Raw genomic sequence first — 27,190 nt, 5'->3', positions numbered from 1 at the left:
GAGCCTATTTTTATCTTTTGTAGCTAAATGTGTTTCCTGGAGACAGCAAAAGGTTGGGTTTTGTTTCTTAATCCAGGCTGCAACTCTGTGTCTTTTTATTGAAGAGTTTAGTCCATTTACATTTAGAGTTAATATTGATATGTTAGCATCTGTATTTGCCATTATGTTTGTCTTTCCTTTGATTTTATTTATTTATTCTTTTAATAACTTTTTTTTTTTTTGGTCTTCTTTTGTTGTTATTCGTCCCTCTGAGGTTCTGGCTTTAGGATTCCTTGTAGTATTTTTTGGAGTGGGGGTTTAGTCGCAATGAAATTCCAGAGTTTCTCTTTGTCTGGGAAGGTCCATATTCTTTCTTCATGGAGGAAAGAGAGCTTTGCGGGATAGAGTATTCTTGGTTGGCATCTGTTTTCTTGGAGTCTGTTGACTATGTCCCTCCACTCTCTCCTTGCCCGTAGTGTTTCTTCAGAGAAGTCTGATGTCAGCCTGATTGGTTTTCCTTTGAATGTTATCTGTTTCTTCCCTCTTGTCAGCTTCATTATTTTTTCCTTGTCCTGGATTCTTGGGAGCTTTACTATTATGTGTCTTGCTGTGTTTTTCCTTTCGTCGTGGAAGTTTGGTGTTCTTCTTGCTTCTTGTATATCAATTTTCAGCTCCTTCTTCTCATTTGGGAAGTTCTCTTCAATTATATCCATGAATATTTTCTCTGTTCCTACATCTCTCTCCTCTCCTTCTGGAATTCCTATAACTCTTATATTTCCTTTCCTCATGGAGTCAGATAGTTCCCGAAGTCTTTCTTCATTCTTTTTCCTTCGTACTTCTCTTTCCTTTTCTGTTTTGGTTCTTTTTATTTCTGTGTCTTCAAGATTACTTATTCGTTCTTCCATTTCATCTATTCTGCTTTCATTGCTTTTCCCAGAGTTCTTTAGTTCCTCCATTAATTCTTTGATCTCCTGCATTTCTCTTACTTCCCTCTTTAGGGACTCAATTTCCTTCTTCTGATCTATCACTTTTTTAATCATGGCAATTTTAAATTCTCTTTCTGGAAGGCTCAGAAGTTCTTCCAAGTTGCTGTCGTTGCAATCTGGGGAGTGGTTTTCTTTTTGTGGTGTGCTTCTTTCCTGAGGAGTTTTTAGGTTGCGTGTGGTTCTTCTACTCCCTACTGTCTGTTTTCTAATTTGTCGTATGCGTTGGGACACTGTGTTGCTCGGACTGACTGACATCTTGGGTGAACTTCTCCGCTCCCCTCTGGCTCTTCCAGGAGCCATCTCTGTCTTCTGGGGGAGCTTTCTGCTGGTTTTAGGCAGTTTTTACTGAAGAAATGTCCCTGTTCTCAAATGGCGAAGAGGGATGCAGTCCCTGCGCCTCGGGTTTCAGGCACACTCTTCTGCGCACCCGGTCTGCCCCGGACGTGGGTGCCTGCTCCCTCTGTGGGCTCAGACTGCTGGTCGGAAGGGGCCTGGCGTGGAATAACTTCCCGGCTGGCCACTGGGTCCTCCAGAAACCTTCTGCCCTTTTCAAGCAGTCTTAAGAAATGTCCTGTTTTATAGGGTGTTAGTGACTGTTTTTTTTCCTGGTCGCTAGGTGGCGCCAGAGATCTCTCCTATTGTCCTTGGGGGGCTGTTTTTCGCCTCCCCCCACCCCGTGGGACAGAGAACAGAGCGGGAATGGTAGGGTACACCTCAACAGCTTTGGGGTGCTGTGTCTGCCTTGTGCCCCACCGTCGTGGAGAAACCACGCCCCGAATTTTCGTGCCCCGGGTCTCAGTTCAAAGCCCTCAGTTCCAGGACACGGGCTGTAGCCCAGTTCAGTGGCGCGGGAATGGCGCCTTTTGCACCGCTCCCGTGAATTTAGGCCCATTTTCTACCTCAGAGACAGTAGCTTAGCTTGTGTAGACTGAGTAGGACTAAATTATTTATTTCAATCCTGTTGTATTTGCTGCCAAACCATTTCGATTTCACATGAAGTTAACTATAGTGGAGTTTTTACTTATCTTCTGTCACCCAAAGTAGCCATTTCTGTCTGATTCTTTTCATTAGTAGCATTTCTATGAACTTGTTTTCTTTGCAGAAAGTGAGAGCATAAAATAGCCCTGTTTCCTCTCTCTGTGACTTGTTAGGGTGATTGAGATGCTTGAGGTGGGGAAGTCAGAAGACTTGAAATGGGAGAGAGATGATGCTCCTTGAGAGTGAAACAAGAAAACTAAGCTCTCACTTTCCCAAGGGCAAAGTTACAGCGATGCGTGAAATATTAAAGCAGCAAGATACACACATTTGTACCCATTATCTTCAGTCCCTACGTCTTCTCAGGGTAACCTGACTTAGCTTTGGTAATAGATCTCCCTTGTACCGAGTGCTCCTAGGAGGAAATTAGTCAGAACAACTTGGGAGTGTGATTTCCTCCTTCTTCCCTCCTTCTACCGTCCAGCCTATTTTAAGACAGCTGTACGTAAACAGGCCTATTGCCTGTGTGACTCAGCTCTGCTAATCACGGAGAGCAGGAGTTTGCTTGGCAGGAGAATCAGTTACTGTCTGGAAACTGCCATGCTTACGGCTCATGTCGGTGTTCTCTTCTGTGCAAGCATGAGGATTTGATGAAAATTACATGTCAATTCTATGCATTTTGAGCAATTTGGACGTTATGTGTTGCACAGTATTAGTACAAATCTTGGGAACAACATCAACATTAAAACCTTTATTCTCATTGTTTAAAAAATGCATGTATTTAACTATGAGATACCTGTTTATGCATTTTCAGATTTATACCTCCATTCTTCCTGAGGGTCCCACTGTCACCAGTCTGACGGAGCCCTTCATCTCTCACTGGCACAATGCCTCCTGAGTGGTCTCCTTGCTTCTGTTCTGGCCCCACTACAACCTGTCCTCTCCATACAATGCAGAACAATCATTTAAAAACACAGATCAGTTCTCATCCCAGTCTACTTTACAAATCCTTCATTTCATGAATAAAGCAGAAACCTCCTTTGCAAACACTCAGCCCAGCTTCCTCTGGACCTTGGCATTGGGCATTGTCCTCTCAACACTGCAGCCACATGTCTGAGACCACACCTGATTCATCCTGCCTCTCTCCTCTCTGCCTGGGAGCTATTCCTCCTGGATGGTTGTTCCCTTGATGAGCTTTTTCTCTACTCTCTAGACTCGAAGACTCCTCAAGGTGCCTTCCCAGACACACTTACCAAAGTTGCCCTTTCTTATTTATTCTCCTTTACAGCTTCCTAGTCATGTTCTTTTAGTATTTATGATACTCTACAATTATGTGCTTATTGTCTTCCACCCCCAGCTGACTGAAAACTCCATATGGGAATGAGCAAATAGAGCTTATATTCTAGATGCTTAGTTCAAGGATCTACCAAAGCCTCTAAAAGTCTGGATAACAAGGACTCTTTGCTTCAGTCAGGCTCCTGAACCTTCTCCTAGGCCCATCTGTACACTCCCCTGTAACTAAAATTCAGTTTTAGCAAGTCTAAGCATTTCATGCTAAGTCCATTTAACCTGCATATTTGATCCCCCTTAATTGAGTTCTTTACCCTCCATCATCTTCCAGATGATGTCTGGTCACCCCAGTCTATCTTCAGTAAGAATCCTGTTAGGTTGAGTTAGGCAAACCCTCTTCTCCTGACATTTCCTCTAGGTAATTTTCCATCTACTTGCCCACATCCAGCTCTCTGGTTATAAATTTCCACCTGCTCATGCTGTATTCAGAATTGAACCCAACCCCTCTCCCCCATTTAAAATCCCAATGCAGTGGTTCCCTATACCTATAAGGATGGTCCTTCAAAAAGTCTGCTTTATCGTCTTTAACAAGTGTCATTGAATATTTTTTTAATGAGGGCCCATGTTACATGCTCCTACCACATCATTAGTGTGAGTCATCAGAGCAAAACTTGCCTTAATGCTCTTGTTAACGTCATCAACTTTATTTGCTTGAGCAATTTGTGAACACTAGTATAAATCTGTTAACCCTTTTATGGTGAAAACCTGTAAGTAAAGCTTTTACGTCAACATCATAGACGTAGGATATAGAAAATAGCCAGTTTGAGACAAAAGTGTTACTTAGGTTCACTTTCCATCAGTTTGAGGGGTGCCAATAGACAGTTTTTCTGATGGAGTAAAATATTAGGGAAGAGTTTAATGGGACAGGATACAGAAGTATGACTTAGCTCTCCCAAATAAAATGTTTTCACAATGACCTCATTATTTTATTTGAAACAATGGGAATTCCAAGATCATTGGCACATCAGACTCAAAAATAATCAGGAAACTATTTTAACATACTCTTAAGTCTCTGTTAATACCTCCTTCAATAATCAGTAAGATTCTTGTATGTGTCCACACAAACAAAAATATTAATGCAACCAGAATTTTAATTTTTTAGTTTTCAACAATAATGTGTATATTTGTGAATATGTAGTCAAAGTCATAAATGATTTTTATTTTTTGGGAACTTAAATTTGCAGAAAATCAAGCATGAAATGCAGAAAATCAAGCATGGCTATTACAAAATGTACTTAAATTTGACTACATAGTGTCAGGGTTTTAAAACAAAACAGCCATGATTATTGCCACTGACAAAGTATGGGCTAATAAGACAGGGTCTGTTGTAAACTATTAAATAATCAGTTGAAGGAATGCACATTTACTGAATTTCTCCTATGACCTTAGGAAGTTAGACAAGGTTCCTGCCTTAAGAAACTTAAATTTGGATGGGAAAGGTAACACAGACTTTACTATATTTTATACTTATTATATTATTGAGTGCCTACTTACATGTATTAAGTGCTCACTACTTCCAGGTTCTTTGCAAGACCTTATGTATGTCACTTAATCCTTCAAAACAACCCTTCAGGCGCTTTATGTAATCATTCAACATTTAAGACATTTGAAGCTTGGAACAGTTAATGAGCTTGTCTACACAGCTAGAAAGCAGCAGAGCTAGGATTTTACCTAGATCTGCTTGACTCAAAGGGCCTGAGCTTTTTCAACCATCCCCAATGTGCTACGGTCATGAGATACTACTCATGCTCTCTCCAGAAATGCACAAATAAGATTAAAATGTGAACTTCATGTGGGATGGACCATGTACATTTTGTTCTCCATTTGTCCCCAGAACCTCAGAAAACCCAGGCAGTGACTCCCACACAGTAGGTCTCTGATAAATTTTGAATGAACACATAAAACTTTGAAAGGAACAGATTCTGGCTCAGAGCAGAGAGGAACAGAGGGAAATTATAAATAACTCCCAGTATGTAAAATTGGGGGTGGGGGAACTGATTGAATGTATTACCATATTAGAATAAAGATTTAAATCAGTCAGCGGATAGATTGGAAACAGAAAAAGAGAGTGAAGGTATAGGACAGAAGATCCAGGTCCTTTCCAGGAATTCTGGTTTAAATAAGTCAATTTTAAAAGCTTATTTAATGATATCTTATACTTGGAAGTTGAAAATCCCCCTTTATATGCAGATGCAATCGATATTTGAGTGGAGAAATGGAGACCTAGATCTGGGGCAAATGCACCGAAAGGAGGGATGCCAGGGGGCATACTGAATTTTTCCAGGAGACACAGGTCCTTGCAACCACCTCAGCTCCACATGCTGTGAGAATTCAGGAGAGGAACATCTGAGACACTGGAGTAGGTTGGACTAACTCTGTGGAGATGAACTTGGTGACATTTACAGCGCCTCATTACCAAGTCCCTCAAAGGACTGGTGTAGGGTAAGGTAAAAAGTATCAGGCTTTTCTGCCCTCCCGCCATTACGATAGATGAGGGAACCCTGTGGTCCTGAATGCATGCCTGATGGCGGGCACCTGAAGTGGGTACACCTGGGCTGAGAGACTGAGTTTATAAGGGTGGCATCACGGGGACGCCAGCAAAAGCCAAGAATGAACAGAAGCCAAGAGAAGAAGAGAAGCAGAGAGAACACCAGAGAGCCCAGATAGAGAGAAGATTTGCTGGGGGCTGGGAGGACTGCCAGCCTCCCAGTCCCCCAGCACCCCTGCCTGCCATATGCCTGGTAAATCTAAATAAAAGACCTGCTAAAGCCACTGAGGACTCTGACCCCTCCTTTACCCGGTCTGCTGGATCAGAAAACCTGCTCTGTGGTCTTCCTGCCCCTACAACTGACTTTCAATAGCAGGCAAAGGGTACAATGCACACTACAGGCAGTTTCACCTGGAACTAGCAGAATGTGGGACCAGATTTGGTGCCCCACAAATGTTGGTGAAAATGTTCACTGAGCATAAATACTGGCTTCAGGACAGAGCATCCTGAGGAGGTCATTGGTGACTTTAGCATGAGAAGTTTCAGTTAGGTGGATGGGAGAGATAGTAGCCTTGGATGTGCCGGAAAAAAAAAAAAATGGGAGGTGAGAAAATGGTTGCAAAAGGACAGAGACAAAGCCAGAGACAGGTATGGGGCCAGAGGCAGGAAAGGACAATGGAGCGTCCTTCTCAGGACTACCTTAGTAGTTTTAGAGCTTGAAGTAGTTTACCTCTCACTCAGGGATTCCTAAAGGACCCATGAAAGAGTTTGGCAGGGGTAGCAGGGTCTGTGGGGTTGGAGGTGGACCTTGGGCCTCCTGACAGTTTACAAAGATCCCATGTGTGCGCACTTTTGTGGAGAAAGGGTACATAGCCTTCATCAGATTTTCATGACCCACAGATGTTTAAAAATCACTGATCTAATCTATTCCCTTAATTTAAAATATAGGAAACTAAGACCCAAAAAGCCAAGTGATGTGGTGCAACTTCATCCAGTTACTTAAGGGCTGGCTCTGAATTGCAGAACTAAGATATACAAATAACCCAGCCACTGACTTTCACCCATGAGAGTATAGGGAGTTGTTCTTGAAGGACCCAGTTACAAAAAAGTTAGACTGCTCTCTGAAATCTGTGCATAGTTTAAGAGAGGATAGAGAGCTGTTGAGTCCATTCAAGCTCCCTGCTGAAACAAATAACCTCAAGATCTCTGTCTCTTAACACAGTTTAAGCTTATTACTCCCATCACATATGATATGAATTGCGAAGCTTTCCTCCAAGTGGTGATGCAGGGACCATGATTTCTTTCATTGAATGGCCCCACTTACATGGAGTCTTTAACTTTTAGGCATGCAGATGAGCAAGAAGGAAGGCATGGAAGACCATGAACTTTAGTATAGGACCTTACTCCCACCCACATTCCATTGACTAGACTTCAGTCATAAGGTTTCAACTAACTGCAAGGGAGACTGGCAAATGGAACCTTCCCGTGTGCCCCTGAGGGTGCCAATCATGATGATTTGCCTGGGAATGTCCCTGTTTTAGCACCTGAAGCCCCACATCCCAGACAAATCTGAAAGCAAGTTGATCCAGCACAGACCCAAGTGATGGAAGAAGTGGACGTGGCTTTAATAACCATCTAACAGCCACAGGATGCTGATAGGGACTATTAGAATCATTTATCATGAGTTCAACATCTCAAACAATTGAGAAATAAAAAATATAAGAAAGACAGGTGAGTCTGGAGGGAGAGTAATAGTTGCCTTTTCCACTGGAACTGGAGGAATTTATAGGGGCCAGAAAGGAGCAATAGTAGGTAGGACAAGCAGTAAAATCTGTTCATTTTATTTTTCAGTTTCCTTCCTTATAGTCAACAGAGTTCTTTTCTTAATTATAAAATAATGAAAAATTATTGTCATTATTAGAAATTCAAACAATACAGGAAAGTAAGATAACAGAAAAGAAAAATATCCTGCCATCTCAGCCTCAGAAATATCCATACTCATAGTTCGTTTATACATTTCTAGCTTCCTGTACTAACACAGGACTAAGGGTAAAAATTAGAAAGGCAATGAGCAAAGGACCCAGAAAAGGACTGAAATTGTGAGTGTCTGGGAACACAGCACACAGCAAAGTGGAGGCTCCATACCACAGTGAAACAAGGCAATGAAGTGATCTTGGCAAGAAGTGAATGATGGAGGCAAGCAGGGACATTCTAGAATGCTGTGTGTACCTGTGCATACTCTTGTCCACCTCTTACAAAAATGGGATCATTTTTTCCCCCAAAACTTGTTCTTTTTCACTTGGAGGTCTTCCCATATCAGTATATTTAGAACTAATTTATCACCTAAAAACAGCTATATAGTACAATACAGTGTATGTGCAAAATTTGATTAACCAATGGACTATTGATAGGAATAGTTACTAATTTTTTCTAGTGAGAGCAGATAGATATTATTAAGTAAATACCCATAAAAGAATATCTGATGGCTTAATGTCTATGATACTGTAGGTCAACAGCGATACATATTGAAATTTCTGCATCACATACTGTGTACACGATTGACTAATTCTTTACACCTTTACCAATATTGGATACTATATATTCATTTATTTACTGCCAATCTGGTGGGCGGAGGATCTCATTTAAAATTTTATTTTAATTATTGAGTTTGAATGAGTTTTCATATCTTTCTTACCTATAGGTATTTATTTTTTTAAAGATTTATTTATTTATGCATACAAGAGTTGGGGTATAGGCCAGAGGTGTAGGGCGTGAGAGGATTCACCAGAGACAGAGTGGGGAACAGAACAGACAGATTAACTGAAGTACACTGCTGAGGGGAGCAGCAGGTGAGGTCTACTGTGCCATGTGGGTTGCCCCCTGGCCGGCTGGGGATCGAACTTGTGCTGCAGAGGCTGAGATTGCTTCATAGGTTGCATCTTAACCCCTTGCGCCACCAGGGAGACCCACCTATAGGTATTTATTCTGCAAATTACTAGTTCTTGACTTTTGTTTCTGATTACTTTAGGTCAACTCCCTCTCTAGGCCTATAAAAATGTTACAGTAGAGTTTTGTGATGTCATTGAACTAGACAGCATTTGCTGTGTTGTAAAACCATGAAAACCACTGCCCATCAGTATTTTGGAGTCACTTGCTCCTTTGAGGGACATAGCCAGGCACCAATTTTCATTTATAACCAGTCATATTTATTCCTAGTCTTTTTTTACCACCTTGATCCATGGGCCCCCAGACTCCTAACTTTCACCAATCAATTTAATCTTTGCAAGATGAAACATTTAATATGGCCTTTGGGAATGGTCTCCATGCCTTCATTTTTATGGATTTGTGGCTTTCTGGGGAAGAAACACACCTTTCCTTTTGAATTCAAGCTGTCTTCCTATTTGTACTTCCCATTTTTCCATCACAGCCAGAACTTATGCCACCATAAGTTCAAATTAGTCCATGTGTCTGTTCCAATTAGCATTGAGCACACTGAGCTGAAACACCAAATTTCCCCCAATATTCTTTGTACCTAGTCTGAGGTTGGATAAACTGAAAGAAAGAAGTTCTAGGAATTGTGGCACAGGCTGCTTTCTGGATCATCAGGGGTGAAAACGAAAAGTGACAAGGCAAGAAAATTTAAATACAGATGATAGAAACCAGTAAAACCATAGGTTGGCTACATTAGAACCATAGAGCAGCAAGGGGTACTAAACCTGGCCAAGGACATTACCCAAATATTTTACCAGTCACTGTCTGCATGCACAACTACAAGCCTACTCAGGTTCAGAGTACAATAATGGGACTTATTTAACAAACCAGGGAAAATAGAGTCACTGAGCCAAAAAATGGCTGTTTACCTCAGCCGAAGCAGTGTCCTGTGTTTCCAAGTCCTAAATACAAACAGCTCCCAAGATAGTGTCTTCCTGCCTCTGTGGACCTGGAAGCCAGACTGTAGGCCGGGATCCAACTTACGAAGGTAGCAGAAGACACAACAGGAGCTGCTCACGGGAGCTGCGCCAGCGCAGCACCAGACAAACAACACTAAACAGCAGCTGTAGCAACCAAACAACCAGACAAACGGCCACACTCACGCAGCTCAGTGAGGAGCTGGGCTCCAGGTCTCTGCCTTCCCTTCCAGGCTGTCACAGCAGCAAAGCTGGGAACAGTGTCAGTCGCTTGGTTACCTGCAAAGCCTCCAAACTTTTTTTCTCTGAGATTGACTGCTGGAAGCCTCTCCATGTCCTTCAGAGGCCCCCAGCAGCCTTCTGAAAGATCAGCATGGTGGGGGGCAAAAATTGCTGACCCTGGAATCACTGAATATTTGAAAATGCTGAAATTCCCCAAACTGAATCCCAAACACTGAACCCTGGGGGGGCTGCTTCTGCAGTCCCTTCTGTTTCTTATCACCTGGGGCTATCAATCCTCACCAGCAACCCCTCAGGGAAAACCACCTGTAACAGTCTTAGGCTTCAGCTCCCTTTTACAGGTTGGCGATGTTTAGAGATCTTAAAATTATAGGATTTGGCATGAAAATGTCCATTGGATGAGACCCAAACCAATCCTCCCGTTTTATGGGTGAGACCCAGGTAGTTGCCGGCACTGCCCAAGCTGGTGCTGCCGTGAGCATCAGAGCTGAAACGCAGATGTCCTTGGCTGGCCATCCAGTCTTTCCTTCCCTTTGGACTGTCTTTTTTTTTTTTTTCTCCCTAATATAATTGGAAGAAATTCATTAGAAGTTTTCTGTATTATTAATTATAAAAGTCATTTTAGTAATCACCTCTCACACAGGAGGAAACTGAGGTTCAGAGAAATGGGATGAGTGCTTCGGGTCGCAGGACTAGTGAGTGTACACCAGTCACGAGGCACGGGGGCACATCTTCCCATTGCCAGTGAGAGCTTTCTCTACCACTGCCTCTCCCACCAGGGATTATCTGAGTTCTCAAAGCAGGGTGAAATATTTTTGAAGTGTCAGACTGTGATGGTTCCCTTAGAAGGTGAAGCAGGGGCCTCCCCGGTGGCACAGCGGGTTGCGCACAGCACTGTGAAGCTGTCCACAGGCACTGCAGTGCGGGTTCGATTCCCGACCGGCCAGGGAGATTCCCACATGGGGTGGCAGACCTCTCCTGTTGCACCTTCTGCTTCCCTTAGCAGTGTTTTTGGTCCGTCTGCCTGTTCTGCTCCCCGCTCTGTCTCTGGTGAATTCTCTCACCCTCCCGCATCTCTGGCCTGTGCCCCAGTTCTTGTATAAATAAATAAATCTTAAAAAAAGAAGGCAAAGCAATATGAGGTGCCTTCCTCTCTGTGCTCTGAGATGTTAGTCTGTCTGTGAAGGCAATCTCACCCTGTACCATGTGTCTTCCCAAAAACAGATGGACCTCGTGGTCCTACTGGTTTTGTGACTTGTGCAACAGTGTATGTATTCAGAGTAGGTGTGTTTATTTTTCTAGTAATATATGTCACTACTCCTTTTTACTGTTTAAATTAGGTTCTTTGGTTTATAAGGAATACTGATGTAAGTTATCTTTATACAAGGGGATTTTATTGTAGGAACTGAGATTGCTTTAAGGCCTGAGGCAGCCTGAGGAACCAGCCAGCCCAGCAACCCGTTATTCTCTCTTACTCAGGTCTTCTTGTTTCTCCTTGCTCAGTTCTCCTCTCTCCACTAACTGGCTGATTCTGCTTGTTAGAGGCTTCTAAACTTTCTTAACTCTGGCTTGCTCATGACTTTTGCTTGCCATGTCTCCGACTTTCCCTTAGGGTATTTTTACAGCTTCTACTCCTGTTGCTGGAGGCTCATTCCTTCTGTGTTTCCTAGTTCCAGCTCTAGAAAGACAAGGAATCTGATTGACTCAGCTCATCTTTTTGTACTAGGACATAAGTTGTTACTCTCCAGACTATAGGAGTGATTCCCTTTTGGTTGGGTATCCATCCCTGCACCAAACAGATGTGCCCAAAGAAGGCTTTGGCCATGTGACCAATTACCTTCCAAACTGGAGGTCTGTTGGTGGGTTAATGTGTTTCAAAGAGGCTGAGTGATCATAAATACCTCTAATGCATCTGCTTTTTTAAAAATTAAGATTCAAATGTCAAGGAACTGAATCTGTTAATTGGCATCTTTTGTGAATTTTGGGGGAATTATGAAAATATGTTATTCAGGAACTTTCAACTATCTAATAGTGAGTCATGGCAAAACTATAATTTCCCATGCATGAAGTGGTTGGCGCTTTTCCAGTGCTTATATTGGGATCTACTCCCTTGAAATTGAAGTTTCATTGTGTCACAGGCAGATAATAAACCATGCTCCTTGGCCTTTAAGCTTTGTCCTGACAGGGCCTTGTCACATCTACAGTCCCCACCTAGCCCATTCCTTGATGACGACCCTACTGCCCTTAGACTTATACTCACATGTAAATCCTATTTCATGACCCATTTGATAGAAATCAGTTGATTTAGAAGCTTGGAAGGGTGAGGAATTGATTAGGCATGCAGAAAAAAGAAATTAACTTTTGAGCATCTACCATGAACCTGGTGTGAACATTCTCATTTTATAGACAAGAAAGGTAAGGTTCAGAGAAGATTGCACACTTACCCAGAGACACAACAAACAAATAGTAAACTACAATTTAACCCAGATCCAACTAGTTCCAGATCCCACACTTCTCAAATTCAACTCCTACCTTCAGGTTAATGGTTGAGAAGGAGGAAAGGGGGCAGAAGTTTGTTCCAGGAGAGGAGAATGGAGCCTATCACAGGTAAAGCCATACAGGTGAGCAAACAGAAAGAGGCGCAGGGACTATTTACAGGAACAGCAGATTCCTGTTGGAGATGGAGGAAGATCAAACGTCACTGGCAGCCAAATTCTTGCATAATATAAAGATCAGGCTAGTGTGTAACTGACATTTTTGGAGGCCTTGGGGAGTCACTAAAGGCAAGACATGACATGATTTAGGCAGCTGTTTAGAAGGATTAGTCTGGAGACAGGTGTCAGAGATTGGAATAGGAAAAGACCCCTGGTGATTTAAGCACACATAGCTATGGAGGCCCCAGTAATATTAGGGAATGTGTCACAGCTGGCTTCACAGTCTTAAGAAGGGACCTTTTTTAACATCTCCACCTCCTTTTCTTCTCTGTGACAATCACACATTTGGAATTGTCAGTCCTCTAGGAACTGAATTCTGCTATTAAGCATCACCTTCGACGGAGAGAAATGCCGTTCATCTCTTATATTCTATTTGAAACTTTCAAATGTTGCATTTTTATTTTTAAAAACAGAACTTCTCCAAAGGGTAGTGAGCACTGGGAAGCTGAGCCTGTGGTCTAAATTTCCCCTGAAAGTCTTAACCACTGGTGAGATTTTGTCTGTGTATCAATCATGCCATTTCCATCCTCATTCTCTGTTCCTGTCACTCCAAGTGTGAGAAGAGATAGATGAGTGAGATAAAAGAGAAGTTCCTATGACATTGCCTTCTACTTCTTCTCCATAGTAAAATTACCATGAAATTACTTGGAAGAAGTTACAAGTGATTTGGCTAAGGCACTCATGCATTTGTCTTGGGAAGAGTGAAAGTCTGTAAATTTTATTTCTTCCCAGAGTTCACACTATTCAGGCATTTATATAACTCAGGCATGCCAATAACATAAATAATGTTAGCTCTGAAACATATCTTTCTGCCACTTGAGATCAAGTGTCAGGTTTGAAGCTGAGTTAATCGATTTGGTTGGTGAGAAATCTGAAGAGGAGAACGTTTAACCCCTAAGCCCTGTGGTGTCTGTAATAAATGAGTAAAATTACCAGGGGGTAAAATGGTGACAGGCTGACCTGCCTTTTATTTTGCCCCAGGTTAAACTTGGAACCTGTCTTTCTTGACACAGCTGAAGTCATAAAACAAACTCACAGCCTTGACATGATCAGAGGAAGAAGTCCTCTATGCAAAATTTAAGCTGGTGATGCCCCCACCCAGTGAAATATTATAAAACAAAATAAAAGACCTTAATTGGCTACCTTCAGTATTAATGTACTTTGCTAAATTCATTTCCCTTAAATTAAGTGCCAGAGAATGTGTGTACTGTTGTGGTAACAATCTGCATTGAAGCAGAATGAGGGGCTAAATTTTCAAATTTCATTTAACCCCAAGGGCACACTCTTCACCAAGTGGTTCCTCTGCTGAGCACTAACATCATCTCTGGTCCTTACAGCACAGACCCTTAGATGCTTCAGATAATGCATCCCCCCTGGTTTCCCAAAGAAGCCACTTTGAGGGGGCTGTGTGGATGAGAAGGAAGGCTCTGGCTATTACATCACGGGACTTTGCTGTCTGGCATTGAAGTCAGAAGCTGGGTGAACCTCAAACCAGTCCCTTAGAGTTACCTAACCAATGGGATCACCCTGCCCTCTGCTTGAGCTCTTACCACTGGGTTGAGTGGACATATGGGTTATTAGTTTCAGGGAAGAATTGTGAGAAGTTGTGTATGTCCAAGAGAATTCAGGTGTCAAGGCAGGCATCGTGCACTGTGCTGTTGTACTGAGTTCTATTCCAGGTGATGGACTCATCCATATATTTTGCAACTCTGGAAATCCTGGGACCCAGGATAGACTGACCCCATCATAGGGTCATGGGACAGCAGTGTGAGGAACAAATAAAAGATGCAAAAGGCTACTGAAAAGGTCAAGACTCTGCTTTTAAAATTATCTGTAGTCATGAGCAGATCCTTCCACAGCACATTTCTCACTTCTGCCACCACCCCATCCCCCCACCTTACAGAAACAGAGGGACTGTCACTTTGACCTCATTTCCCATTAGCTGAATGGGAAAATAATCAACAACTCCTAGGATGCTTTATGTACTATCACCTGTGAAATAAAATTGGAGATGCCTCAGTTGTCTGAATTTATGTTGCTGGAAATGTAGGTTGGTGAGGCTAAGAGAAAGATGTATGATGTTTGAGATTGTGACATCACTCGTGCTTTGCACAGCTCATTCAGGATGAATACCAGGTGGATGACACTATGATTCTTTCTGTTGTCATTCTCTGAGAAGTCAAGCACCTTCTTTTCTTCAATGAGAACCCTATAGCTTACTATTAGCATTGTATAAGCAAATGAGCAACATTGTTCTGTAAAATAAACCTGTAATCCCCATTCCCCCATCCCCCCAAAGAAGGAATGCCAAACATTCTCCTGAATTGTATACTTATGGGGTACAATTTTAGGTAGAGGTTACCTCTATCTTCCCATACATACCCTCACAGGCTCCATGATCATCATCATTAGATGACTAGATATTTAGGGGAAGGAAAAAGTACCCAGAATATGGATTATTTCATATATACATAAACTTGGTGATAATATTCATATGAATAATAACACAGGATATGAATTTCCCTTAGAATAAATTTTCTATCATTGCCTGATGCTTTCTTTGCCTTCTCTTGCCTTCAGTCTTAGAAAACTAGCTGCACATTCCTTAGACTCGCATTTATCACTTGGATGAGTCCTTCTCACCTGCAGAAGAGTGTCATAGCGATTCAATGCTGTGATCATGCACATGCCTCAAAGTACGTGGGCAAATCTGCTTCCATATACATCAAAGTTCTGAAAGCATTTTCTTCCTTCTGCCAACTCATTCTGGAGTGAAATTTGGCAACCTTGGATTGGGAAGTGAAGATCACCTTGTTCTGTGGAAAGTGAAAGAGGAATTGAAGCAAGGAAGCTAACGCTCTTCATGTAGTTCCAGAATATCTACTCTCTCCTGTCCCCAGCCCTCCTATTACCAGGGATGGTCAAAGCTTCGTTGTCTGGTACATTTTTTAAAATATGGCTTTAAACGCTTTATTGCGGTTGGAAGAAGACATCTAAGAAGCAAAGATCCATTGTACTCTTCAGGAACAACTTTTTTTTTTTTTTTTTTTTGTGATTCACACTGCATACCAAGAAGAATTTTGGTGTGCACACCTGTGAGTGTTATAGATCCCTGTACCAATTCATGTTACCGCCACCACAATCAGGATATATAACATTTCCATTGCCCCCCAAGATTCCCATCACATCCCTTTGTAGTTACATTCTCCTCTGCTCCCACCCTTGTAACTGCTAATCTGCTCCCCATATAGTTTTGCCATTTTTCTAGAAAGCCATAGCAATGGAATCAGGCAGTGTGTAAACTTTTGAAACTATCTTCTCTCCCTCAACAGCCTGACTTTGAGATTCACCTTTGCTGTTGCATTATCAATAGCTTATTCCTTTTTATTATCGAACAAGACTCTGTTGTCCTAGTGCATACTGAACTTGCAATTTTTCCGTGTGGAACTTGGGATTTTTCCCGATAGCACACACTCCATGAGTGGGAAAGATAGCACTTGGGTAACCAAGTAAGAAGTAGCTGAGGTTTATTCTTCAAATTCTTTAGTTACTTGTCATAATCATGTTGGGTGATCACCTGAAGATGAAAAGGAGTAAAAGTCTGATTTTAGGAGTAAAAGAAATCCAGAGATAGCAGAAGATGGAATCACTTAGGCTTTCAATAGCCCCTTTGCCTGGAATTTGTAGGTTATTGATATATTTCATCCTGAAGTTGCCCAGCGTGTTTTATGGGCACTACCTAATTAAGTGGATCTCAAAAGGAATGTTTGACCTCACCCAGGGGATGTCTGATAATATCTGGAGACATTTTTGGTTGTCAGACTGGGGGAGTGTTAATAGTATCTAGTGGACAGAGGCCAGGGTTGCTACTAAATGTCCTACAATGTATAGGATGCCCCCCAAAACAAAGAATTATTGGGTCCAGACTGTCACCAGGGCCTAGATTGAGAAACCTGATCTAATGCATCCCAGAACTTCCTTCAAAAAATGCATTTTATGTGTTTGGCTTGGGCTGAAGACATCAACAACAACATCAAAAAATGAATAGCCTTTTTGTGAAGAGTCATTATTTTCCTCCAAATTTTAAATGATAGGCAAGGAAGTAGAAGTCAGAAAGATGAGGCGAGTGATTAGTCAAACGCAGGAAGAACTTGTTCCATTCCTTCAAACAACATTCATAGTGAGCAACCTGTTGTTCCCCAGATAACTAACTCTGACCAAAGCTCATTTTACTCACTGCCCCCACATTTGTCTTTACTTGGAGAGCTCAGTCCTTAGGGGTCACCATCATTGGATGCTTTGTCCAATATTTCTCCTTGAGGCTCCCGCAGCATCTGACACTAACCTGTCACATCATATTCTTCACAGTGCCTGAACTTATTGGTCTCTCATCATTGTGGTGTCCCCTACACAGAGGCCAACATCTGGCCAGTTATTAAGTTGGGTCTTAATAATTGCTGAATTAAAACCACAAATTTCTAGATACATTTGTATAATCACTTATCCATATGCTTGGTCATTTAATAAATACTTACTAAGTACCTACTACGTGCAAGGCAGACTCTAAATGCAGGATATACAGCAGCAAGCAAGAGACAAAACCCCAGTCTTCATAGGGCTTATATTCTAGAGCATTCTATAGAAAATAGCAAGATTTTTCTGTAAAAGGCCAGGTAATAAATATTTTTATTTGGCTTTGCAAAATCTGCTGTCTCTACTACAACTCCTGAGCCCTCAGTTATAGTGTAAGAGCAGCCAAAGACAGTATGTCAATGAATGAGAGTGATGCTATCCCAATATAATTTTATTTACAAAAAAACCACACAGCAAGTGTGATTTGGCACTCAGGCTATAGTTGCCAACCTCAGTTCAAGAGAAAAGACAAATAATGTACAAGTAAATATAAAATTCAGGCAGTGAGTGACTGAATAAAGAAAAGAATGGAGGTGTGATCTGTACGAGGTGGTCAGGGAAGGCCCCTCTGAGGAGGAGACATTTAATCAGCTATCTGAAAGAAGTGAGGGAGCTAGTAGAGACACCAGCTGGGGCAAAGGCCCTGAAGCAGGAACTGGGGGGCTTTAGGGCACAGGAAGAAGTCCTCTGTGGCAGGAATAATGCAAGCAGGGCATGTGTATGAGGTTGCTGACATCATTGGGGCCAAAGTTACCTTGTGGACTTTGGAGTTGATTCTCAGTGTGACAGGGCAAACTTGAACTCATTTTGAGAAAGGAAATAGCATGTTCTGAATTTTTACCATCAAGCAGAAGGCATCAGGGTGACTCCCCACAGCCCCCACTTGTTCACACAATAGGTTTGGGTGAATTAGGAAAAGGGTTCCCTATAGTAGAAAGCAGCTTAGGATTTTTGCTTTCATATAGCACCTCTGCCAAGTGTCCTTAGTTGGGGTACAAATTTGCACAGAAGTACATTACACCATGGTCCTAGATCTTAGGGGCTGCTGAGGTTACTGTAATAAATTTGTATCAAATTGGTCTTCTTGAGACTTTCTGGGACTTTGATATATTTAGTATGCAAATGATTGTAATTAGTGCAGTGGTTTCTGGGCTCAGTGTTTAGGGGCAAATGAGAGGGTGTCAAATCTTAGGGGTACCCTTAAAAGGAGCCTCAGTTCTTTCCTGAGAACTTTCACCACTTGGACAAGCAGTTCCCCTTCTCCTTCATCTTGAGGTGATACAAAGCAGTACAGATGAGGAAAACAGGAGAGGGAGTAAGCAGCAAAGGTACCTCTCTAAGCTATGGAAACTTGTGTAAAAGGAACCTTGTGGTGATAATGATGGTTTTCATTTCCTATTCTTTGTTGAATGACAGGTTGCCAGGAAAGCTAGTCACATATTTGCATGCAGGTTAAATTTCTCAAAATCTGAACCATGCTAGCCCAGTGACTGAAAAGAATGGGAAACAAACTTCTACGCTGCTGACACCATCAATGGCAACATTTCCTTAGAAGCCTGGTGTGGCTCTGTGGATCTGATTGGAACAAATCCAATTGTGGACTCACAACTTTTAGCTGGCCTTATTTATTTATTGATTGATTGATTTATAGATTTATAGATTTATTTATACAAGAGCTGGGGTACAGGCTGGAGGCGTGGGAGGGTGAGAGAATTCACCAGAGACAGAGTGGGGAGCAGAACAGGCCGACTGACTGAAATACACTGCTGAGGAAAGCAGCGGGCAAGACAGGAGGGGTCTGCCATGCCATGTGGGAATCTCCCTGGCCTGCCAGGAATCAAACTGGCGACGTGGAGGCTATGGACAGACTCACAGCACTGTGCTCAATCTGCTGTGCCACATATTCTTTTGGACAGGAAGTCTGATGGACAAGGTGAAAAAAATGACATCTCATCATTATCACCAAGGCATCCAAAATTACCCTAGACGAGCTCATCATGGACTGGCATCTTGTACTTTTTTATGTGCTTTTGGAGGTTCTGACATCAGGGATGAAGCAGTGCTTTCCAAACAGTGTGGATTTTACCTAAAAGTGTTGTCAACTGAGTCATAATAGGTATCGTGGTTCTTTCTCTCCCCATAGTTGACTTCACTAGGCGTACAATCTTCCATAATCTCACATGCATGCTATCTTTGACACCACATAGTCAGAGGTCTGACCAAATTGCTGCATTCATTGATCAATTTCTGAAAATGGGAAAATGGGATCAACTTAAAAAATAAACAGTCCTCTCATGGTTATGGATGAGCACTATTTGGTTGCCTCAGCTTAAAACAATAAACATGGAAGTGATGGAATTATATTATTACTTTTGTGATAATCTTCCAAGGGGGCCTCCCTGGTGGCACAAGAGGTTGAGCACAGCGCTGTGAAGCTGTCTGCAGCCTCTGCAGCACGAGTTCCAGCCCCAGCCAGGGAGCTTCTCACATGGTGCAGCAGACCTCTCCTGACTCGCCTGCTACTCCCCTCAGCAAGTGTACTTTGGTCTATCTGCCTGTTCTGTTCACCGCTCTGTTTCTGGTGGATCCTCTCACCCTCTCCCCATACCTCTGGCCTGTACCCCAGTTCTTGTAATCATAAATAAATCTTAAAAAAAAAATCTTCCAAGGTATAATAGAGAATGAGAGATCTAGCCCTAGAGTTGGGCTTTCAGACTAGATCTTAAGTTCAAATTTGTTAGGTGTCCGACTATCATCTCTGGAAATGTCAAACTTGCACATTTCATTATTTTCAATCTATCCTATTTTCCATGCAAAAATGGATACTTGCTAAATGTTCTCTGTTGAACACTGGAGAAGTTGAATTCTATGTTGGTTTGCGGTAAAAAGCAGTTTTAGTTTGTTAATCTTGCCACTACCTTACTTTGAGGGTCTTGACTTATGTCAAAGACAGAATAAGCTGTGCAAGATACTGGCAGGGAAGATATTTGGGGAGCAAGTGACCTGCTACCTTTCTACAGAATATCCCCTAACAGCAGCTGGTAAAGAAAATGCCTTTAGCTTGTTGTTTGCTTTCCCAACTCTACTTATCCAGGTGTTCTCTGTTGCAATAAGAGTTCTATGTTAGAGGGAAAGCGGGACTGAAAGTAAGCCTCTGGCTTCTCCTAAGTTCCAGTAAAGCAGCCTCCATTCTGAGTCAGTGAGTGAAAGAACGAGGACACAGGAAGCCAAACTCCGTCACCAAAGAACCCAAAAAAAGGGACCGAAAATATTTTTTACAAAGGGAGAAGCGCTAACAAAATAAAGACACAAAATAGAAGAACAGAAAAAGGAAAAAGAGGAAGTAGATTTAAAGGAGGAAAAAATATATAAGGCATTACTTTACTGAAATATGAACAGAAGGCAAAATTGTACTCAATGTCCGCCAGTGCAGATTGCTGGCCAGGACTAGTTCAGGGACACCGAGACTCCCTTTATCTATTTCTCTGAAGCTTCAAAATGGAGTTAGGAGATTTCTGTCTGGACTTAGTGAGCTGGGTATCTTTGCTTCCTTCATGGGTTTGCATATAACATAATTACAACACAGTGAAATAACTTATAAAGTCATGTCAACACTTGTGAGGTGAAATGTGGAATTGAGAGGATTTGTTTTTTTTGTGTTTTTAAAGATGTATTTATTTTATAGAATAACCGGGGTATAGGCCAGATGCGCGGGAGGGTGAGAGGATTCACCAGAGACAGAGAGGGGAACAGAACAGGCAGACTGACGAAACACACTGCTGAGGGGAGCAGCGGGAGAGACAGGAGAGGTCTGCCGCACCATGTGGGACCCTCGCCGGCTGGCGAGGATTGAACCGGCACTTCAGGCTGTAGACAGCTTCACAGCGTGGCGCTCAACCACCTGCGTCACCAGGGGAGGTCCAGAATTGAGAAGACTTGAAGTAGAAAAAAAGATTTAGAAAACAGATCCAAATAGTCCATATGAATGAAAAGTGTGTACTTTGGGGCCAGCTCCTTAGGCTACTAAGTTCAAAATTTTGACTCTAGGAGGTAAGAAGGCAAGAACATTAGCAGTTCAGAACTGCCATCCATACCAGTTGGTTCTCTGCTTCGCTTCTCTGGTCTCCACGCTGTCGAGACAGTTCCTGCTTGAGTGACCGTCATACTGATGCTTTCCTTGAGATGTAGGTGGTATGTCCTAGCAGCATGACCTCCACCTGGGCAGTGCAGTAGAACATTACATTCAGGTGACCCCTCCCCCCCACCTCCAATATCCGCATGTGATGAAAAGCCTGCAATTACAGGTAAAGAGAAACAGCGGGCACTCAACTCCAGATGCCTAGTTGCTTCAGCAGGTGTTTGGGTTATATGTGAGATAAATCACAGAAAACACGTGGGGGATAACATTTGCTATAGAATTCCCCCCAAGCCTTTTTTTCAGTACCCGTGTCCCTGAAGGGGCGTGCCCAAGCCCTACCAACTCAACAGGGCACATTTAGAGAAATTAACGATTTGCCTTTTTAACTTCCGTCAGTTGTTGCAGGCTGTCCAGTTGCAGCATCTCCTGCAGGTACTTTTGGTGACTCACAAGAGTTATCTATGGAATACTCATGAGCAAGTCATCCTGTGCTGCAAAGAAGGGTCCCTGCCACCATCCTTCTCTGGGGGGGTCTGTCAGGGATGCCCTTCTCAGAATCCCAACCCCGTACCGCTGATAATGATTATTCTCTGAAGTGCCCATGCAGCTCACAGGTGTGTGATAATGAAAACTTGGTCTTGGCCCTACCTATTCCTAAAAGGGACAGTGATAAATACATCAAGACACCAACATCTGATTCAATAAATCTTACTTAATGGAGAAAATTCCAAGAGCGAGTACCTTCCTGATGATACAAGAAGAGGTAGTCAGGTTGTTATCATTTGAGGAATCTGAGACTGGTAGAAAGACAACAGAAATCATTAAGGGCCTAATTCTTTTCACTTGACCATCACACACCAATGTGATTTCAGTAAATGAAGGCAATTAGCTCATTGTAGGATTTCTTCCTTCTTAATTTAGAAGGAAACTTTTTCTTAAGGGAGACAAATGCTATTTTCTTGAATAAGGAGTTGAATTGGATATGTTCTCATGAAACATCAGCATGTACCCACACTCCTGTGTGCTGTCCTACCTGCAGAGGATTGGCCTCGCTGTTTTCTCTATTCTCAAAACATCCTTTCAATAATGGATGATTCTTAATCCACCCGAAGGCAATTAATCTCTCCTAAGGTCTACCTATGGCTGCCATTCCTATCTAGCCTGAACTATGGAACTGTTTCCTGTGAATTATAGCAACAGAAGATACGAAAGTCTCTTTCAAAAACAGTGACTCTGAGCGCCCTCTGCTGTCTACAGTAAGTTCTGCTGTTATATATGAATGAAAAAACACAAAGCGTGAAGCTGGCCAGGGAGGGATTACTGAAAAACAAAACAAAAACCCAAAAAGCCCAAACACACACAAATGTATATGTGCATTTATGCATGCATTTATAACATGTAACATAATGTTACACACATATATATTTTTTTTTTGCTCAGAGGCCCCTTTGATATTCTGTTGTAGCAATAGTGCTGACAACCAGACAACCTCTCCTGAAAAATGCACTCATACACACACTCACACGGCTACCTTTAAGGCCAGCAACATCCAGAGACTGAGTTAAAAACATGAACCCTGACATCAGTACCCTAGACTCCCCCAATCCCTGGTATCACATCCATGGACAAGTAAATTGACCTCTCTGAAGATAAACCTCTTCAGTTTCTTCATCTATGAAATGAGGTAATAATATCTAGTAGGGCTTCCTGAAGATTAAATGAGATACAAAGTTCTTTGCAGAGGGCCTGACAGATGCTCCTTGCTGTTTTTCTCTTTAATTTCTTTCACAAACCCTAGCATACAAAGCCCTGCTGTTAAATGCCTTGTTACCTGAGCAAAGAAATTCCTTGTGACCTGTGTCAAAGAAAGGAGTATGCTCATCTAAACTGGAAATGACATTTTGTCCACTCCTTCCGGAGAGAAACAAAGTCTTTGGCATTTGAAACTGAAACTGAAGATCACTTTAATTCTCTCATATCTTCATGGTTACATGTGTCCCCCTGGGGTACAGGGGGATACACCAGGAGTTTCTACCGCTTCATTGCCAGGAATGTGACTTGCTATCATAGTTTTAGAGCAGTTACTAGGAAGGGTTATGCCTTCCTTTGTGATGCTAACTGTCATTCAACAGGATGATCTCATAGTCTGGGAGTGAGAGATTTGGGGAATTAAGTGACAGAGGGACAGTTGGCTCTTCTGGGTGAGCAGCTTGGCCTCACTTCAGGTGGGAAAGAAGAATCAGGGAAGATGAGGTATGTGAACATTACTCAGCAATGCATTTCCCAGGCAGGCCTGCGGTGACCCACCCGGCTGGACTCAGAGGCTCCTGGTACATTTCCCCTCAGAGCCTGATTAAACTAGGCCTTTGCTCTGAGTCAGCCAGCTTTGGAGTGTTTTCAGCTGCCAGCCGTGATTAGCAGCCGAGTTTGGGGTTGTTTCTTTTTCCCCCTCTGTGGGCCTTCATTACCCACCCTCACGTTCAATCCCTGTGTTAATGCTGCCCTGGAGGCCACAGCTCATGGAAGGAGGGTCAACAGCTCTAGGCGAGAGTGGGTAGGTGTGCAGTTCAGCAGTGTTTTAATCCTTTCATTAGCAGTCCTGGTGCCCCCAACCCCTCACTTCTCTCTCAGATTAGCAGAGTGCTTATAAATACTGGAGGAGGGGGAGCCCCATGGAATTGAAAGTGGAAGAGGAGCTCTGGTTCCTATGTTAACACGTTAGTCAATTCAGGCCCCTTACCGGCATTTCCACTTCTCTGGGTCTTAGCTATGTAACATGTACAACTGGAGTAGAAAGCGCAGCTAGCTTAGGAGACAGCTGTGAAACACTTAAAGTGTGCCACTGTCACATATGTCACTGTCACATATGCCACATGGTGATTTGAGCATCTGTCGCCCTGGACTTAGCACTTGTTCCAATTGCAATCATGTGGTCATTTGCCGGTTACCCAGTTAATGTCTTTTCCTCTTGTAGAATGGAAGCTCTGTGAGAAGAGGGCATTTTTAAATGCCTTTTGTTTTGAGTCCATGTGAATGTATAAGGAATATTTTAGTCAGAATTATACCAATATCAACTGGTCTTTACTCAGAAGAATTTTAAAGGGTGAGGCCACTGAAGCCAACTTAATTCCTTGATCCGTTTTCTATGTCATACAGTTGAACCATTTACTTTAAAAATCTTTTAATTTACTTTTCTAAAAGATTTCCATCGGGATCAATTCATAATGATTTGTTTCCCTACATGTATTTGCAGTTCAAATTTTACTGACCATAGCTTTTGCCATTGTGATTTTGTAAATGGCTTTTTTGTCTACTGAGTTTCATTTACCCAAGTCCAATTTGGAGGTAGAATGTTACAAATTTGAAGTTTGGGTTATTTTTGTCAAGCTTTGTGCTGTTTTGCCATATGTTGCCTTCCTTAGTTCGCATGGATTTCAAATATACATGTTTGAAAATATTAAGATCTTTGATACTAAGATCTACGATACTAAGATCATTGATCTTAAATCAAAATGTCCTGGAACTCCTGATTTATTGAATTCAGCGAGGACCTGGGCTGGGTCAACCTTAGTGAGAGTCCTCATGAATAAAAGCAAAAGACAGAGGTATAGTAAGTGCTGGCACGAACCCCTAAAAGGTCTGCTGGGATATATGCCAACTCAGCAGTTACTTGCTCAGGGGTCCAGGGACAAGCCCACACTTTGCTGCTCTCTCCTTCTTCCTCACAACAGAAGTGAGAGGACCCGTAGAATGGTTCTGAATCCCAAGCCAGCAGTGCTAGGGAGAAACACAAGCCTCCTTTTACAACAGTGGTTTAAAGTGTAGTCCTCAGACCAGCACTTGAGAATTTATTAGAAATTCAAATTATTGGGTCCCAGATCTTAGGAATCAGAAATTCTAGAGATGGACCCAGCAATCTGAGTTTGAACGAATTCTCCAGGTGGCTCTGATACTCAAGTGTGAGGACCTACACTTAACTGTCCTCTTGACTATGAAAAAGGGTAAGAGGAAGATAGCCAGAGAGAGCAAACTTTTGTCAAAAAGAAATCAAAGCCTAAAATAACCTTTAAGTATGATCAAGTCTTCTATAAACCTCTTTTTCAAGTCTCAATAAGACCAGCATTCATAAAAAAATTTTGTTCACTTGCAAAGAACTAGAGAGATCTGCAACTTTTTCTACCTGAATTGTAGTAGATAAATCTTGACCTCGCCATTATAATTTTCCAGTAATATTCATTATGAATTAGTTCAAAATTTGACTCATCTTCAATGAAACTGTTGGCTAAATTTGCCCAGAACTGGTCTTTCATGACCGCGTCTACTCTCCCATAGGATTTTTGTCACTCTGCAGAGCACTATCAACAGAAGCAAAAGGCAAATGATTAGTTCAAAATGTCTTTAAGTTCAACATGGCAGGTTAAAATATTCTGCTTTGGAAAGGGGTCTTACCTGTCTTTTCCCTGTGGCATCTCAAGAGACTTTCAGTGTTTTATCCTTTTTAGATGCTCAATATAGATTTGCTGATTGAAGGGAAAATCCTTATGGGTGTGTGTCGGGGCAGGAAGGACACAGTGCAGGTTTTCTGATCCAGCAGACCGGGAAAAGGAGGAGTCAGAGTCCTCAGTGGCTTTTGCAGTTCTTCTATTTAGATTCACCAGGCATATGGCAGGCAGGGGTGCTGGAGTGCTGGGGGGCCGGGAGGCTGGCAGTCCTCCCAGTCCCCAGCAAATCCTCGCTCTGTCTGGGCTCTCTGGCGTTCTCTCGGCTTCCGTTCGTTCTTGGCTTCTGCTGGCGTCCCCATGAAGCCGCCCTTATAAACTCAGTCTCTCAGCCGAGGTGTACCCACTTCAGGTGCCCGCCATCAGGCATGCATTCAGGACCGCAGAGTTCCCTCTTCTATCCTAATGGTGGGAAGGCAGAAAAGCCTGATACTTTTTTGCCTTACCCTACAGTGTGACAACTAAAGAATGCCTCATGGAAGAGCTGGTATGAGTTGGCCCTTGAAAAATGGGCAGAAAATAATGGATAGTTCAGGCATTTTAGGTGGGAGAGCAAGACAGACAAGATACCTATATAACTCTAATGAAGAATAGAAAATAGGCAAAGATAGTACAGGTATGTTGATAGGTACAGGGCACATAGGTGGCTTGCCTCACCTGACTCGAGGGGGAAGGTGGGACTGAAAAGTCTTCCAGATAAAAAGTTATACCTGAACCATGAGTAGAGGGGAGAAGAGGTGTGGAGTTGTGATGGGGCTGGATGGGCAGTCCTGAGTCAGGTTATAAAGGACCTTGGAAACCATTCTAGTCTGACTCTATTCAGTGGAGCCCTCAGGAAGTTTTCAACAGGGAAGATGACAAATTTGTCTTGGAAGCCTCACCCTGGCTACAGCGTAGAGGATAGCTGAGAGATGGATGATTGATGATGGTGGCCTTAATTAGGGAAGTAGCAAAGAAAAAGGAGAGTTTAAAGAGCTTGCTGGATAAAACCTATCTGTGGTCATTTAAATCACGTCCGTCAATCTTTGACATTCCTACCAGAGAAGGCGGGAGGTGTGGTCCTTTCCAGATCTGGATGGGTCTGCGGCTGAGTAGAAGTTATGTGACTTCTGACATTAGGTCCTGTAGGGTAAAGAAAATATCAGGCTTTTCTGTCCTTCCGCCATCAGGATAGATGATGGATCCTTGTCCTGAATGCATGCCTGATGGCGGGCACCTGGAGTAGGGTGTGGGCATAGGTAGATGGGATTCAGCTGAGTTAAGACTGTGCTTTTAAGGGCGGCGTCACGGGGACGCCAGCAGCAGCAGCAGCAGAAGCAGCAGCAGTAGAAGCAGCAGTAGAAGCAGCAGTAGAAGCCGAAGCACAAGCCGAGAAGCAGCAGAACGAACGCCAGAGAGTCCAGATAGAGTGAAGACTTGCTGGCTGACAGGCCTCCCAGCCCCCCAGCCAGCACCCCTGCCTGCCATATGCCTGGTGAACCCCCAATAAAAGACCTGCAA

The 27,190-nt window shown here is 42.7% G+C and overlaps 1 long non-coding RNA gene across 6 annotated transcripts in view; it reads right to left on the bottom strand.

The window, feature by feature from the left end:
• LOC119260786 (uncharacterized) overlaps positions 1 to 23,262 on the bottom strand; it is a 130,440-nt gene extending 107,178 nt beyond the window's left edge. The window contains exons 1-6 of one of the 6 annotated variants that reach the window (XR_005128814.2): positions 23,023 to 23,262; positions 21,933 to 21,988; positions 21,148 to 21,270; positions 15,284 to 15,456; positions 12,459 to 12,597; positions 11,321 to 11,604 (exon numbers count right to left, since the gene is read on the bottom strand). This is a non-coding gene — a long non-coding RNA (uncharacterized LOC119260786). Of the gene's footprint in view, positions 1 to 11,320; positions 11,605 to 12,458; positions 12,598 to 15,010; positions 15,457 to 15,990; positions 16,218 to 21,147; positions 21,271 to 21,932; positions 21,989 to 23,022 lie in introns of those variants that run through there. The other 5 variants (XR_008549171.1, XR_005128815.2, XR_008549169.1 and 2 more) reach the window with 5 other exon arrangements.
• Between the last annotated feature and the right edge of the window lie 3,928 nt (positions 23,263 to 27,190).

Source organism: Talpa occidentalis, unplaced genomic scaffold (assembly GCF_014898055.3).
Source record: "Talpa occidentalis isolate TD23 unplaced genomic scaffold, MPIMG_talOcc4v2.1 talOcc4.6, whole genome shotgun sequence".
Lineage (NCBI taxonomy): Eukaryota > Metazoa > Chordata > Mammalia > Eulipotyphla > Talpidae > Talpa > Talpa occidentalis.
Note: the sequence above shows the minus strand (reverse complement) of the source record. Positions and strands in the feature narration are given on the sequence as shown.